The sequence below is a fragment of the Pinus tabuliformis genome, chromosome 6, assembly GCF_031772625.1.
Source record: "Pinus tabuliformis cultivar Carrire ecotype Pingquan chromosome 6, CPIR1, whole genome shotgun sequence".
Classification (NCBI taxonomy): Eukaryota; Viridiplantae; Streptophyta; class Pinopsida; order Pinales; family Pinaceae; genus Pinus; species Pinus tabuliformis.
Genome location: NC_142292.1, coordinates 1,654,545,607 through 1,654,560,645, shown reverse-complemented (window position 1 = coordinate 1,654,560,645; position 15,039 = coordinate 1,654,545,607). Strand labels below are relative to the sequence as shown.

The window sequence follows — 15,039 nt, the reverse complement described above, 5'->3', positions numbered from 1 at the left end:
ACGCGTTGAAGGTGCATGGAAAGAAAAACACCACGAAGACAAAGAAGGACACTGGAAAATTGTGTGAGTTACGTAAGAGCTCCACTCACAACACAAGTGAGCATCGGGTCAAGTAGTCATTGGTGGCCAAGTTGAAGGCTTTTGAATTAGACACATGCTCCGACTCTGAGTCAAAACCTGATAAGGGAAATGAGAAAGGGAAGAAAATCATTAACACAGATCCCAATGCGACTGTGCCCACCACCCAGATCTAGAAGAATGATCCTGAAGATCCAGAGGAGGGGGAAAGCCTCTTCCACTCACAGATGTGGGATCCAAAAGAACCTCATTTCAGCAGAGGTTCTAAAGCAACTGGGCCTACCAACTATAACACATCCACATCCATAGACCATTGGGTGGCTTCACCAAGGCTAATATCTCCACATCAGCCAACAGTGTCGCTTCCCCTATAACATCAAGCCCTTCACATATGAGGTATTGTGTGATGTTGCTTATCTTGAAGTTTGTGATGTATTATTAGGACAACCATACTTGTCGAAGTGACATGTTGTATATGAGTCTAGACCACGCTCTATGATTATTAGTTTGGGAAATAAGTTGTACCGGATACTGTAGGTAGCCTCATCTACTGCCATCTCTTTGATCTCTGCAAAGTAATGCAATAAGATCATTTAACAGACCCTGAAATTTGTTTTCCTTATGATTCTACCTCAGGAAAAGGATAATATTAGAATTAATTATCATATTAGAAGACCCTATGAAAAATCAACAAATAGATTATTTAATTTAGTCACCATAATTGTTTTCATAGGATTTGGCATGATTTGGCACTTTTCCATCTATCATTGTCAACATTATTTTTGTCATCATGGTGTCAATCTAGGTGTCTTTAGCTTTCTAGATTTTCTTTTACTCAATACATTTATCCTAACCATTATCATTCACATGTCCAAATCATCATATTGGTTTTCTTCTATATGGTTCATGGTCCCTCGAGATTAGTGACCACTATGTACATGAAATATTTTTACTAGGAAGATATACCCAAAAGGATCAGTTCCTGCAATTTTAACCACAAAGCCTGATCCCAAGAGTGTCATGAGAATTGAACCCATGGCCTCTCAATAATAAAGGTGCTTTAATGACAAGGACTAGACCAACTGATTTAACCCTCGAGGTTGTCCAAATCATCATTGTTTATTTATTTTGTGCTTTTTAATTAGCACGCTCATTTTAATATGGATTTATGTCGATCAAGGTTTCAATTTAGATAGTTTGCATGGTAATTATTTGTCTCACCCATTTAACCATAGCTTGAGCGAGTAACAAAAGTTGAAATAAACTAAGAAAATCATGAGTACCATTGAACATTATACCTAAATATTTCAACACATTAACAAGAAACCTATAAGAATTGCTTGTTTGTGAACTAAGATGAAGATTGAAAGGAACACTAAGAATCTACATCTAATGAACTCATGAAGAAGCTCTCCAGAATATTCAATTATTAAATCATAACATGTGAACATCATCAAATGAAAAGAGTGTACTCAAATTACAAATTGAAAGATGTAGAATTAGTTAAGAGAATTAACTATTAAAAGAGGAGAAATTAGATTGGCATATAATTTGCATGCAACAGAACACTTCACAACTATGATACTATATTGTTAATTATTTCACATACATGGATATTAGACTGAGGTTTAGATGGGGCTATGCTACTAGATATAAATTCTCAGTGGCTAGTGTCTCTTCTATTCTAATAATCATATGGGTATATTGCCTTGTTTGTTCTGTAATGTAATTTTTATACAAGGTGTAGAGGTTCCCTACACACATAGCTTTAGAAAATTTCATTAGTAGCATAAGCCATTGTATATGCAAGTTCTCTACTTGGGCTTTTGGTATTATATTTGGAAATACTTATTATAATAAATCCAAATGTGCCTCTATTGGTTGGAATGGAAGAATACTTTGTTAAATATAGATATAGTTGGATTTGGTAATTTTTGTCAGTTTCTTTCAAAAAACACCTTATTAAGTAGGGCCATACATTATTGCCTCATTCCCGAAAAGACCATAGAATCCTTGAAATATGGAAGTTACCAGCTTCAAGTATGTCGATATTTTCTATGAAAATCATTGTTATATTTCTATGTTCATCTACTATAGTAGCATAATTTGAATTGAGGCCATTTCTAAAAAAAATTGAAGATATATATATATATATATATATATATATATATATATATATATTATTTTCATATGTCTTTTCACAGAGTTTACATGCAATTACTATTACAAGTGTTTCCTTTATATTTTGATTTTTTGTGCATCCATCCTAGGTTTGGGCTTGGACATGGGCACACCAAGTTGAATAGTACTCCTTTTGTTTATGAAAATGTTAGGATTAGTAAATGAATGAGAGAAAAACAATGTCATAAATTTTTTAACATATTTACAAAAGAAGGTTTTAAGATGGTTGAGATGACATGTGTTGAAAATAATCACCACACTATTGAAAGCCAATTTATTACCCACACATTAGGGAGGATCGTAGTGCAGTTAAACTTGGAATGTACTCCAATCAATAGCATTATGAAACATTGCTCCAAATCGTTGAGAACACTTTTGGAGATGGCTTTGATCATTATTATGTTTTATTTAGGTAAAGTAGCAATGCAATAAAGTAGTGGGAGAGATGGAGATGACTTTGTTCCTATAAAGAAATAAATTTTATGGCAGTTGCATGATATAGTTAGAAAACAATTATTTGAAGGAGTTAGTTGTGGGGATATTCTCAACAAATTCCAACCTTTGTTTAAATGAAATTTTTTACCGTTCAGGAAACTCTTCTAGCAAGCATAAAATAAACTAGCTATATGGTGTTGTTAATGATGATAACTAGGGCTTTCAAATTTATTTCTATCTCATGCAAACCAAAGGGGTTTTTAATATACAACATTTTTAGACATTTTTTTCACATATTTTATTTATATATTTGTTTACTATAGTCTTGTTGTAGTAAAATAACATATTTGACCTTGATGTTTTTGAAAATTTCTGGTAAATTGTGTATTTTGTTTGATGATGTGCCCGATGTTTCAGGTGAACACTTCACCCATATTCAGGCACATCATCAAACAAAATACATAATTTACCAGAAAATTTCAACAACATCACGTTACTGACTGTAGAAATATTTATGCCAAAATATTTTACCTTTTCACCTTTCCATTTTTCTATGATCAAATTTGACCTTTATATTATTTTCCTTATCTGTGTCTTGGAATAGGAATATGCGATGAATGTTTAGGAATTTTCATTACAAGAATTCAAAGTATAAGATGTATTAAATGAGAAGAACCATATATTAGTTACTACAAATCAATGAGATGCTCATAGAAATAAAATCTTCCATTATGAAACATTAGTCACATGAACAATTCTCCAATCAATAGTGTTATGAAACATTGCTCCAACACATTGAGAACACTTGTGGAGATGGACTTGATCATTATTATGGTTTATTTATGTAAACTAACAATGCAATAGAGTAGTGGGAGAGATTGGAGATGACTATTGTTCCTATAAAGAAATATATTTTATGGTAGATGCATAATATAGTTAGAAAACAATTATTTGAAGGGGTTAGTTGTGGGGAAGATTCTCAATAAATTCCAACCTTTGTTGAAATGAAAAAAAATTACCCTTTAGGAAACTCTTCTAGCAAGCATAAAATAAAGTAGCTATATGGTGTTGTTAATGATGATAACTAGGGCTTTCAAATTTCTTTCTATCCCATGCCAATTAAAGGGGTTTTTAATCTGCAACATTTTTAGACCTTTCTTTCACATATGTTATGTATACATTTGTTTACTATATAGTCTTGTTGTGGTAAAATAACATATTTGACCTTGATGTTCTTGAAAATTGATGGTAAACTATGTATTTTGTTTGATGACGTGCTAGATGTTTTGGGTGAACACTTCGCCCATATTCAGGGACTTGAATCTTGACTAATCAGTCAAGCTTCAGGTCCTCGAAGATGGGTGAAGTGTTTACCCAAAACGTTGTGAACATCATCAACATATACACAGTTTACTAGAAACTTTGAACAACTTCATGTTACTGACTGTGGAAATATTTATGCCAAAATATTTTACCTTTTCATCTTTTCATTTTTCTATCAGCAAATTTGACTTTTCTTTTATTTTCCTTATCTGTGTCTTGGAATAGGAATAGGTGATGTATGTTTAGGAATTTTCATTACAAGAATTCAAAGTATAAGATGTATAAATGAGAAGAACCATATGTTAGTTACTACAAATCAATGAGATGCTCATAGAAATAAAATATTCCATTATGAGAAAATAGCTCAAATTCTCCCATTGAATGTATATTGCTAAAAATTAATCCATGCTTTTTCAATAGCTTGTACCCCACAAAAATTAAATATTTGTTTCTTCAATTAGAATTGTCTTTAGGGCCTATATTTTATTTTGTTAATTAACTGGATGACATTGCTTGGGAGACTGCAATTTTCCAAAGTATTATATTATCTTCGTTTGTTGTCTTTCATTAAGTATAAAATAAAGATCACCTCTAGGTCCAGGACCTCCCTTGTTGCCTCCACCATTGCCAACTCCAATTTTGCCTATGCCACTACCAAAAGTAAGCACTCCTCCAACACCTTAACTACCATTAACATAATAAAAAATGCATTCAGAGGAGGTTTGGATGTGATTTGTGATATTTTATGGGAAAATCCTGACCTAAAACGTATCTATGGATGAGTATGCTTTGGAAAATTTGTGCTATGAAAATGGATTTCAATGGGTGACACACATAGTTTGTTGTCCATAGACATTGACAAAGACAAGGGTATTATTTTCTTGAGAGGGACAATAGAAAGGTGAAACCCACAAACCCTATGTTTTGAAATAGGTCTATGTGTAACTTTTATCCCAATACTCTATGAATTATACAACTCTAGGTTTATATTCATTAGCTTTACACCCCCTTAATGTTCCCATTGATGCACTTGTTGACTCTATTTTCATACAAATAAACAACATAGTTTTTCCATTATGATGGGAATTGATCTTTGCTTTCATTAAGAGGGAATGATAACACATTAGTGCAAACCACACTCTACGTTTTCAAATCAATGATAATGTAACAATAACAATTAATTGTTCTTACTAAACCACCACTCACTTATCTTCTTTTGGTTGAAAATTATTGTGTTAATTGGCTTAGTATCTTCCTAATTTTATAAACAATCAATTAATAATTTATGGCACGTCAATGGTTTTCACTATCTATATTGCAATTATATTAATTTACAACAATAAGCTCTCAAATAGAGTAAGAGATCAACACTTAAAGTGGACAAGACATGTTTCAAATGTATGTCACAATCAAGCCAAGATTACCATAACAAGATTTACAACCAAAAAATAAGAAAAGACCTCCAATTATAGACTCGATTTTCCCAACCAAAAATATATATGACGACAAATTATTTACCATTTGGGTTTACATCCTTGTCTTGTACCAAACATAGCTCATGCATACAAAATTAAATACGTCAATGCCTACCAAAACTATCCCTACTTTTCTGCTTTCGATGGAAAGAAGATGGTGAAAGTGAGGTGTTCATAGCTTAAGACACTTATGGCTCCCATGCACATGTTGAAGTACTAGAATGAGCAAGAATGGTTGAATCTTATATCTACAACCACTTACACATTTGGCAATATAACACTTTAATGATGCAATTATGTTTGTGTAACTTCAAGTACTAGAATTCATAGAGATGATTGAGTTTGACATCTACAATCATGTGCACATTTAACAACACATATATCATGACCTCCTCCACCACATCCTCCCACCATACATCCATTGTCCCTTAGCCCAATAAACAATCCTTTTAATAAGTTATTCATGGGCCCTTTTGTTATGAAACCAGCTCAATAAAAGATAGAAAAGATAGATCAACGCCTTAGAATTCAGCCTCTTCGAGGGGGCAACCTCCTTTACATTACATAAATGAACAATTCTCTGATGATTCAAATGAAAATACCTCCTCTCTATATATAGGAGTCTAAGGGGTCATAACATAATCAGAGCCTACATAACAATAATAATGTAAGGGCACAATAATAATAATAGTGGGCTTCTATGGGGCACAATAGTAACAATATGGGCACTACATGGGTATATCAATATAATAAGTGGGTTGTACTAATAACAATAAGGGGTTACACTAGTAGTATAGGGGCCTAACATGCCCCTCTCCTTCAAAAAGCGTTGTCCTCAACGCTTGAGTAGTTCTTGATGCTTCTGTATAAAATTCTTGTCCTCCCATGTGGAATCTTCAGCGGGTAAGTTCTTCCACTTGATGAGATACTCTGAAATTGATCAATTTTGTAGCTGTCGGGTTCTTGTTTCTGTGACTGCTCCAGGTTCCAATATGATTTTTCCTTCCTTTTCAATATCTGGCAATATTGTTTGAATTGGGATCTTTTGCAAGTTTTGAATAAGTGGCCATGCTTCTTTTTCCTTCTTCCATTCATCTCTTGCTTCGTTTATCCAATCTGGTTGGATAATAGAAATAGCACAAAACAATGCTTCCACATCCTCATCCTTGAAGAGTCTTCCCATTCGGTAAGGTCGCCATTTTTTAAGTGCATGTAGTATTGCCAACATTTCCTTCTCATAAATAGCTTGCTTTAGATGTAGCAGTAAAAATACCCAATCGCCTACATCAAAACATTTTTCACTATGATGTTGATCTACCTGTTGTTTCATTTGATTTTGCACCGAAGTGGCGCTATCCTTTAAAAGTTGGAGAACTTGTTGTTGATGCTCGATGTGATCTTTCATTGCTTGAAACTTTTTCTTCTTGATATTTCCTTCTATCTTCCAATCCTTTACAAGATATGGTCGCATTCATTTCTTGACGCTCGATGTGATCTTTCACTCCTTGAACATTTTTCTTCTTGATATGTCCTTCTGTCTCGCTAGTTTGAGGAGTGGTAATTCCGACCAGTGAATTACAAGATATGGTTGGATTCATTTCTTCTTTCTTGATGTGATCTTTCACTTCTTGCACCTTTTTCTTCTTGATATTTCCTTCTATCTTGAGAGTTTGAGGAGTGGTCATTCTTGCCAATAGTTTACAAGATATGTTCTGATTCATTTCTTCTTTCTCTGGGGTCGGGTCCTGGCATATATCCTCTTCTTTTGATGTTTCTTGATCCTTTTCTTCCTCCTCTTCATACTCTATGTAAAATAATTTCTTCTCAGCACACTTATGACCTTTAGTGCATTTGCTATCACAATTGTAACAAAGCCCTTTTTCTATTTTTTCTTCCAATTGTTGTGGTGTAACCCTTGTAGGTTGTGGAAGGCTAGGAGGAACAACACGTCCATCTTTATAGTTGTGAGGGGTAGACTTCCTTGTTGCCATAATTTTACTTTCAAATATGTCACAAAGCCCTTTTACTCTTTCCAATTGTTGTGGTGTTGCTCTAAAGAAGGTGTTGCTCTTTGTATCCTCATAATGTGTTATCATTTCCTCCGTGAGAATTGACCACGTAACAAGTTTTTTATGAGAACAAAGCCCTTTATACCATAAGAATTGATCTGGTTCTAAATATGAAGATGCAATACATACCTTTTGTAACAGTGGTACATCATGTAAATCAAAATAATGCTCCATCTGAAGTATCCAGTTTACCGGATCCTTGCCATCAAAGTTCCTCATCTTGCTTTTTCTTGATTTTAGGACCTCGAACGTGAAACGACTGTAACTCTGTACTTACGGATATTTAAGTTCTGAAATTGCTACCTGTAGTAGCCCTCTGTGTCTTCTTTCCAATGCCACCAGTCTGATCCAAATTGGATTCCCCAAAAAAAAGTTATGCACAATCTCCCAAGATGACCTGATTATAGACCTTTCTAGAAGAACGAACTTGTATGAAGTGCCACGTGTCAATTTTTCGACCTATGGATCTGAAAAATGCATACAAGAAGCTACAGTCCGTCCTCTTTCTGTACCTTCTTACTAAATTTCAATCCAATGCTCAGAGAGAAAGTTATGACTACTTTCCCCAGGTTACCTGTTTTGAATGTAATTCAGGAGTCTGCAAAAAGACCAACTTCCTCAGATCATATCTCCGCAAATGTCACGCGAAAAGCTCCGAAATTCGGACCCAAGGTTCAGCGCGATTTCTTCTCAAATGGGTTTTTTTTGTAACGTTTGAAACATCACAGAAAACAAGTTATAGCGAAAATGCCACGATGACCTGTTTGGAGCAGCGAAACCCTAGAATCCAAAGCTCTAATACCAAATGTTATGAAACGAGCTCAAGAAAAGATAGAAAAGATAGATCAACGCCTTAGAATTCAGCCTCTTCGAGGGGGAAACCTCCTTTACATTACATAAATGAACAATTCTTTGATGATTCAAATGAAAATACCCCCTCTCTATATATAGGAGTCTAAGGGGTCATAACATAATCAGAGCCTACATAACAATAATAATGTAAGGGCACAATAATAATAATAGTGGGCTTCTATGGGGCACAATAGTAACAATATGGGCACTACATGGGTATATCAATATAATAAGTGGGTTGTACTAATAACAATAAGGGGTTACACTAGTAGTATAGGGGCCTAACACCTTTCAATGGATCCTTGATTATCGTATCTTCAAGCAACATAACATAAGCATAGGCAATGCATACAAATTTCAATATGTCAACCCCTAGCAAAAATAACCCTACTTTTATGCTTTTGATGGGAGGAAAAAAGATGGTGGAAGTGAGGTGTTCATAACTCAAGATACTTACGCCCCCTATGCACATGTTGAAGTACTAGAATGAGTAGGAATGGTTGAGTCATATTTCTACACCACTTACACATTTGGCAACACGCCACTTTAATGATGCAATTAGGTTTATGCAATTTTAAGTTCTAGAAAGCATAGAGATGGTTGAGTATGATATCTACCATCACTTGCACATTTAACAACACATATATAATAACCTCCTCCACCACATCTTCCCACGATATATCCATTGTCACTTAGCCCAAAAAGCAATCCTTTTAATATGTTATTCATGGGCCCTTTTCAATTGATCCTCTATTATCATATCTTTAAGCAACATAACATAAGCATAGCTAATGCATACAAAATTAAATATGTCAATCCCTAACAAAACTAGGCCTACATTTATGCTTTTGATAGGAGGAAAAAAGATGGTGAAAGTGAGGTGTTCATAACTTAAGATACTTATGCCCTGCACATGTTGAAGTACTAGAATGAGTAGGAATGATCGTGTCATATTTCTACAACCACTTACACATTTGACAACACACCACATTAATGATGCAATTATGTTTGTGCAATTTTAAGTACTAGAATGCATAGATATGATTGAGTATGATGTCGACAATAAATTGCACATTTGACAACACATATATCATAACCTCCTCCACCACATCCTCCCACTATATATCCATTGTCACTTTGCCCAATAAGCAATTTGTTTAATATGTTATCCATGGGCCATTTTCATTGGATCATTTATTATTGTATATTCAAGAAACAATACATAAGCATAGCCAATGGATACAAAATTAAATAAATATGTCAATCCCTAACAAAACTAGCCCTACTTTTATGCTTTTGATGGGAGGAAAAAAAAATGGTGAAAGTGAGGTGTTCATAACTTAAGATACTTATGCCCCCTATGCACATGTTGAACTGCTAAAATGAGCAAGAATGGTTGAGTCATATTTCTACAACCACTTACACATTTGGCAACATGTCACTTTAATGATGCAATTATGTTTGTGCAATTTTAAGTAGTAGAATGCATGGAGATGGTTGAGTATGATGTCTACAATCACTTGTACATTAGACAACACATATATCACGACCTCCTCCACCACATCCTCCCGAGATATATCCATTGTCATTTAGCCCAATAAGTAATCATTTTAATGTGTTATTCATAGGCCCTATTCAATGGATCCTCTATTCTCATATCTACAAGTAACATAACCATCTTGATGTATAGACTCTAACTATTCTATATTTTGTCCCTTTTGCTAGAATCTAACTATATAATTCTTGGTGAGATTATGATTTTTGATTATTTAAATGTATAATTGAAGTCAACACACTAAAAAACCCCTAAAACAGTTAAGCACATGCAATTGCAACAAATCCTTACCAAAATTAACTAAAAACTATACCCAAAAACAACCAAATCATAAAATATTTTGAACATACTTCTTATTTCTTTTTTTTTTGTCAAGTGGTCCGAGTTCATCAAAAATTACATTAGGCTTGACTTGTGGCTTGAGAAACCATGACCTAGGGGCATCTAAGTTGTCAAAAAATTACATTAGGCTTGACTTGTGGCTTGAGAAACCATGACCTAGGGGCATCTAAGTTGTCAAAGTCACCCGGGGATTACACCCACGCTGGGCCACACCAACCCTTAACATGACTAGATTTTTACCCATAAAATTTCGCACTAACATTTACATCATAAAATGACTTAACAATACACCCCTTAACATGACTAGATTTTTACCCATAAAATTTCGCACTAACATTTACATCATAAAATGACTTAACAATACACCCATCACCGTCTATTTTATGCCAAGTGACTTAATTAACTAAACCAATAATTAAAACATACTTCTTAAATCACTAGACCAATAGCTATGACATTTTCCTTCATTCACGTTTTTTCACATTATGGAAGGTGAGTAACATCATTAAACCAGAGTTACTATTGGTAAGAAAAAGGGCAATCAGTTTTTTCACAATATGTGAAAACAGAGTAACATCATTTAACCAGAGCTACTATCCGTAAGAAATATATGAAAGGTGAGTAACATCATTAAACCAGAGTTACTATTGCTAAGAAATAGGGCGATCAGTTTTTTCACAATATGCAAAATAGAGTAACATCATTTAACCAGAGCTACTGTCCGTAAGAAATTAAGAAATATATGAAAGGTGAGTAACATCATTAAACCAGAGTTACTATGGCTAAGAAATAGGGCGATCAGTTTTTTCACAATATGCAAAATAGAGTAACATCATTTAACCAGAGCTACTGTCCGTAAGAAATAGGGCGAACATCATTAAAGTGGAGTCGTTGATACACTTTTTTTCACATCATTAAAGTAGAGTTACTATTTGTAACAAATAGTAAGAACAGCATTAAAGTCTTTTTTTCACATCACTAAAGCAGAGTTACTATTTGTAATACATAGGGCGAACAGCAATAAAGCTGAGCTACTCCATGAGCAAATTGAAACATTTATCGCCGTCTGTGGGAATCGAACCCACGACCACGTGGTTAAAAGCCACGCGCTCTACCAGCTGAGCTAAGACGGCAACTATAAATGGCTAAATCTAATTAAACTATTTGATTGGATTGTTTCAATTTTTGATTTATTTATTTGTCTATGAGTTAGAATTTTGGAGAAGAATCGGAATATCATAAAATTTATCGATAAAATGAAAACTAAACATTAAATTTATCAATTATCCTATTATTTATGTAAATTTAGTTTGATATATATATAAAAAAATAATACTATCAAAACAATACATATAATATGATTACATATAAATATTAAATTAATATATATCATCTAAAAAAATTATACGTAAATATAACCTATTATTTCAGATTTTAAATCGTATGTATGACTGCTGCAACATGCATCAAAGCTCCTATCCGAGAACGAGATTCATTCTCAATGATTATTGTTTTTTCTAAACGGTTTATATATTTTTCTTATATTTTTTTTTGTCTTAATTTTGGGTTTATAATATTGTTTATAAATTTTAGTATATAATTATTTATTGATGATAAAAAATTCTAGAAAAGTATGTTTTTATTGAGATGTTTAATATTTTGGGCAAATACTTCACATTGATGATGTAATGAGTGCTAGACCATGAGTAAATAGAGGAGAGAGATACAATATCACCTATAGAGTAGATGAAAAAGATATGAACATTGCTCATTTAATATTAATTAATTTATTATTAAAAACTATTAATTATTGAAGATTTTAAAGATATGGTAAAATAGAATAAATTAAATTATATTAAATTAAAAAATTAAAAAATGGAATCAAATTAATAAAATGATATATTAATTTAAAAAACTAAAAAATGAAATCAAATTAATAAAAATATTAAATTTATTTTAAATTTGGTCAAATCCATCTCTTGATTTGATGGTATCATTGGAGGTTGCACTTTCCTCTTCCCAAGGGTACCAACAACATCAACGAACACATGCATATTTTGTTTTTCCAGTTGGGGTTTGCATGCAAGGTGACAGGTGGTGTGTATTCCTTTAATACTTCAGTCTTCGTGGTTTTTGTTGTATGGAAAAGGTAGTGTGAATGGTGGTGAGGGTAGACCCTCTACCACCTTCAATTGTTGTTTCTCCATTACTTTGTGCTTATGTTGTTTTTTCTGGCTCGAGGTTTTGTTGTTGTAGCCAGTGTGCAGTGATATTTCCTTTCAAGGGAGTGTCACAAATATATCGTTGTTCTAGTGAGCAAGCTTTGACTTGTTTCTTTTACCTTATTTCGATTTTGTTTATAATGCCATGTTTTTAGTTGGGTCGTTCATATTTTTCTTTAGTCTATCCCAAGGTTAATTCCCAAATCCTTGAGGCTTCGTATTAGTCAATGGGTGTCATCTAGTTTTAGTTACAACCAGGTTTTGAGATATATAGTGTCTGCTACTAAGAATCGTTGTCAATTTTTCTTATGGAATTATGTTCAGCTCTTTCTAGGTTGGTTGTTTCTTCTTAGCATTACCTCTTTTATGTGGTGTCCTTGTTTTTCAAATTTATGTCAGTGTAAAGGTCAGCTAACCATCTCTGTTTCAAGGCGTTGTCGTGTTGGGTGGGTCTTTGTTCTTCTCTATCAAGAGCTTGATTATTTGGTGATTTTGGAACCTTTAGTTTGGAAATTCGGTGGCGATATTGTGCTTATTAGGTTTGGCATTTTGGGTCCTATGTTGAGTCCTCCTTCCTACTTTATTTTAGGTCGTCAGTCCTTCAGTAGTTGACCTAAGTGTTATCTTTGTAAAGTTATGTTGCCTTTGAGGTGGAGGATGAGTTGCGGGTGAGGTGGAAGAAGTAATTCCTCTTTGGGGTGAAAGCAGTCTCACCCTTTTTCACATGATTCTATGTCTTCACTTTTCAATGTTGTTCCTCCTAAGGCGAGGAAAGAAGTTCAAGTTTATATTCTCATGATGAAGGAGAGAATTTATATCATTCTAATTATGTTCTAATGGGTGCTTATTTTAAATAGAAAGGTATTTCCTACCTTGGAAAGTCTAGGAGTAGGAAGCTTCATCTTCTAAATTATCTTGCTCCAAATCTTCAAATGTCTACTCTATTGTAAATGGTCTTTGAGGATAAACAGGTGGAAAACTATAATGTGTTCTCATCTTTGGAGGATATCAAACGCATGCTTCGAAATTAGAGGTTTTGTCTAGATAGATTGGACTCTCATTTGGCCCATGTAGAGGGATTTCTGATAAGTGACTCTACCTCTAGTGACCTCACGGTTCCCCCGGGATCCAATGCTCAGGTGTCGGCTACAATCTCTTCTTCTGACCATGAGTAAAGAGGAAAAATATCAAAGCTTTTAGTGGAAATTGTAGAGAAACTTCAATGAGATTGATTAGGTATGGCCTTTTGGATTCCTAGTCTCTTGGTTTGTATCCTCAAGGTGTATTAAACTAGTTTCTCTTAGAAATTTATGGTATAGTACTGGTGTGAAATGATTCTATTCAAAGTTGTTGGTTCAGTCGTGGTTTACATGGTTTTGTATGGTTCTGTGTGTTTATGAGGTTTCTTTGTCAAGAGGTTTTCTTTTCATGTCACTACAATTGATTATAGTGGATATGGTTCCCTTCTATATTTTGCAATGGTGGTGGGTTGGAGGTGTATATTGTGTGCTACCTATCTATTGTCTTTGTGTTGTCTTGGAGCCTCATGTCATATGCATTTTATTCTACACAAAGCTTGGTGATGATACATATTCCTATTGTTTGAATTGGTTTCTCTAGTGATGGGTATTTCCTGGATGGTGATGACACATTTTATTGATGATGGATAATTATTGCTTTTGTGGAAACTATATGTTGATGACTTTTTAATCGTGTAGGGGTGCTTTGCTTGACTCCATTCGTTGGTGTTGGGTATTGCATGGAAAATATTTTTCTTCTTTGGCAATCGTCTTCTAGTGCTTCTGAGTTGCAAGGACAAATGTGTTGCTTTGGTTTGTTGTTAATTGGCTTCAGGATTTTCTGGCGCAAGACTTTCTCATTGGTTCACTGGAGATGGTATACTCTATTTCCGAATTGAGGAACTTGATGGCCTTTACTATTAATGCAATGCAACTTTGTAATATGGTTTGAGAAGTTCTTATGACCTCATGGTCTCTTTCGATCCTGTTTGCTTCCCACTGTGGAATTGATTAGTATAATTGGGCCTAACTGCGTTTGATGGAGCGTTTTCCTCTCTGGCTTTGCATGTTCTTGGCTTTCTAGGTTATCTCTATTTCTCTGTATACTAGGTGGTTCTAAATGACATCCTTTGTAATCTCCTTTTTCATGAAATATAAATTCAATTTACAAAAAATACCAAATCCATATTAATGTTATATAGAATAAGGTAAATATTTATGTTAACTTAGTATTAAATTATTAATTTTATTTAGAATAAAAAATAAGATTTTAAATTAGTATTAAATATTGTTAAATATTATAATATTTAATTACAATAGTATAATGTTAAATTAGTATAATATTAGAAAAAATATAAACCGGATAAAAGAAGAATTTAAATGTTAGATTAAATCACTATAAAGTAATAATAAATTAAAATTAGCTTAAAATTATTTTAAATTTGGTCAAATTAATATTAATACTAGAGAATAGGGTTGAATATTTAT

The 15,039-nt window shown here is 33.5% G+C and overlaps 1 non-coding gene across 1 annotated transcript; it reads right to left on the bottom strand.

Annotated features, from left to right (window-relative positions):
• Window positions 1-11,370: 11,370 nt before the first annotated feature.
• On the bottom strand, window positions 11,371-11,443 carry TRNAK-UUU (transfer RNA lysine (anticodon UUU)). Its single transcript has one exon. It is a non-coding gene; the product is annotated as a tRNA-Lys (tRNA).
• Window positions 11,444-15,039: the final 3,596 nt, after the last annotated feature.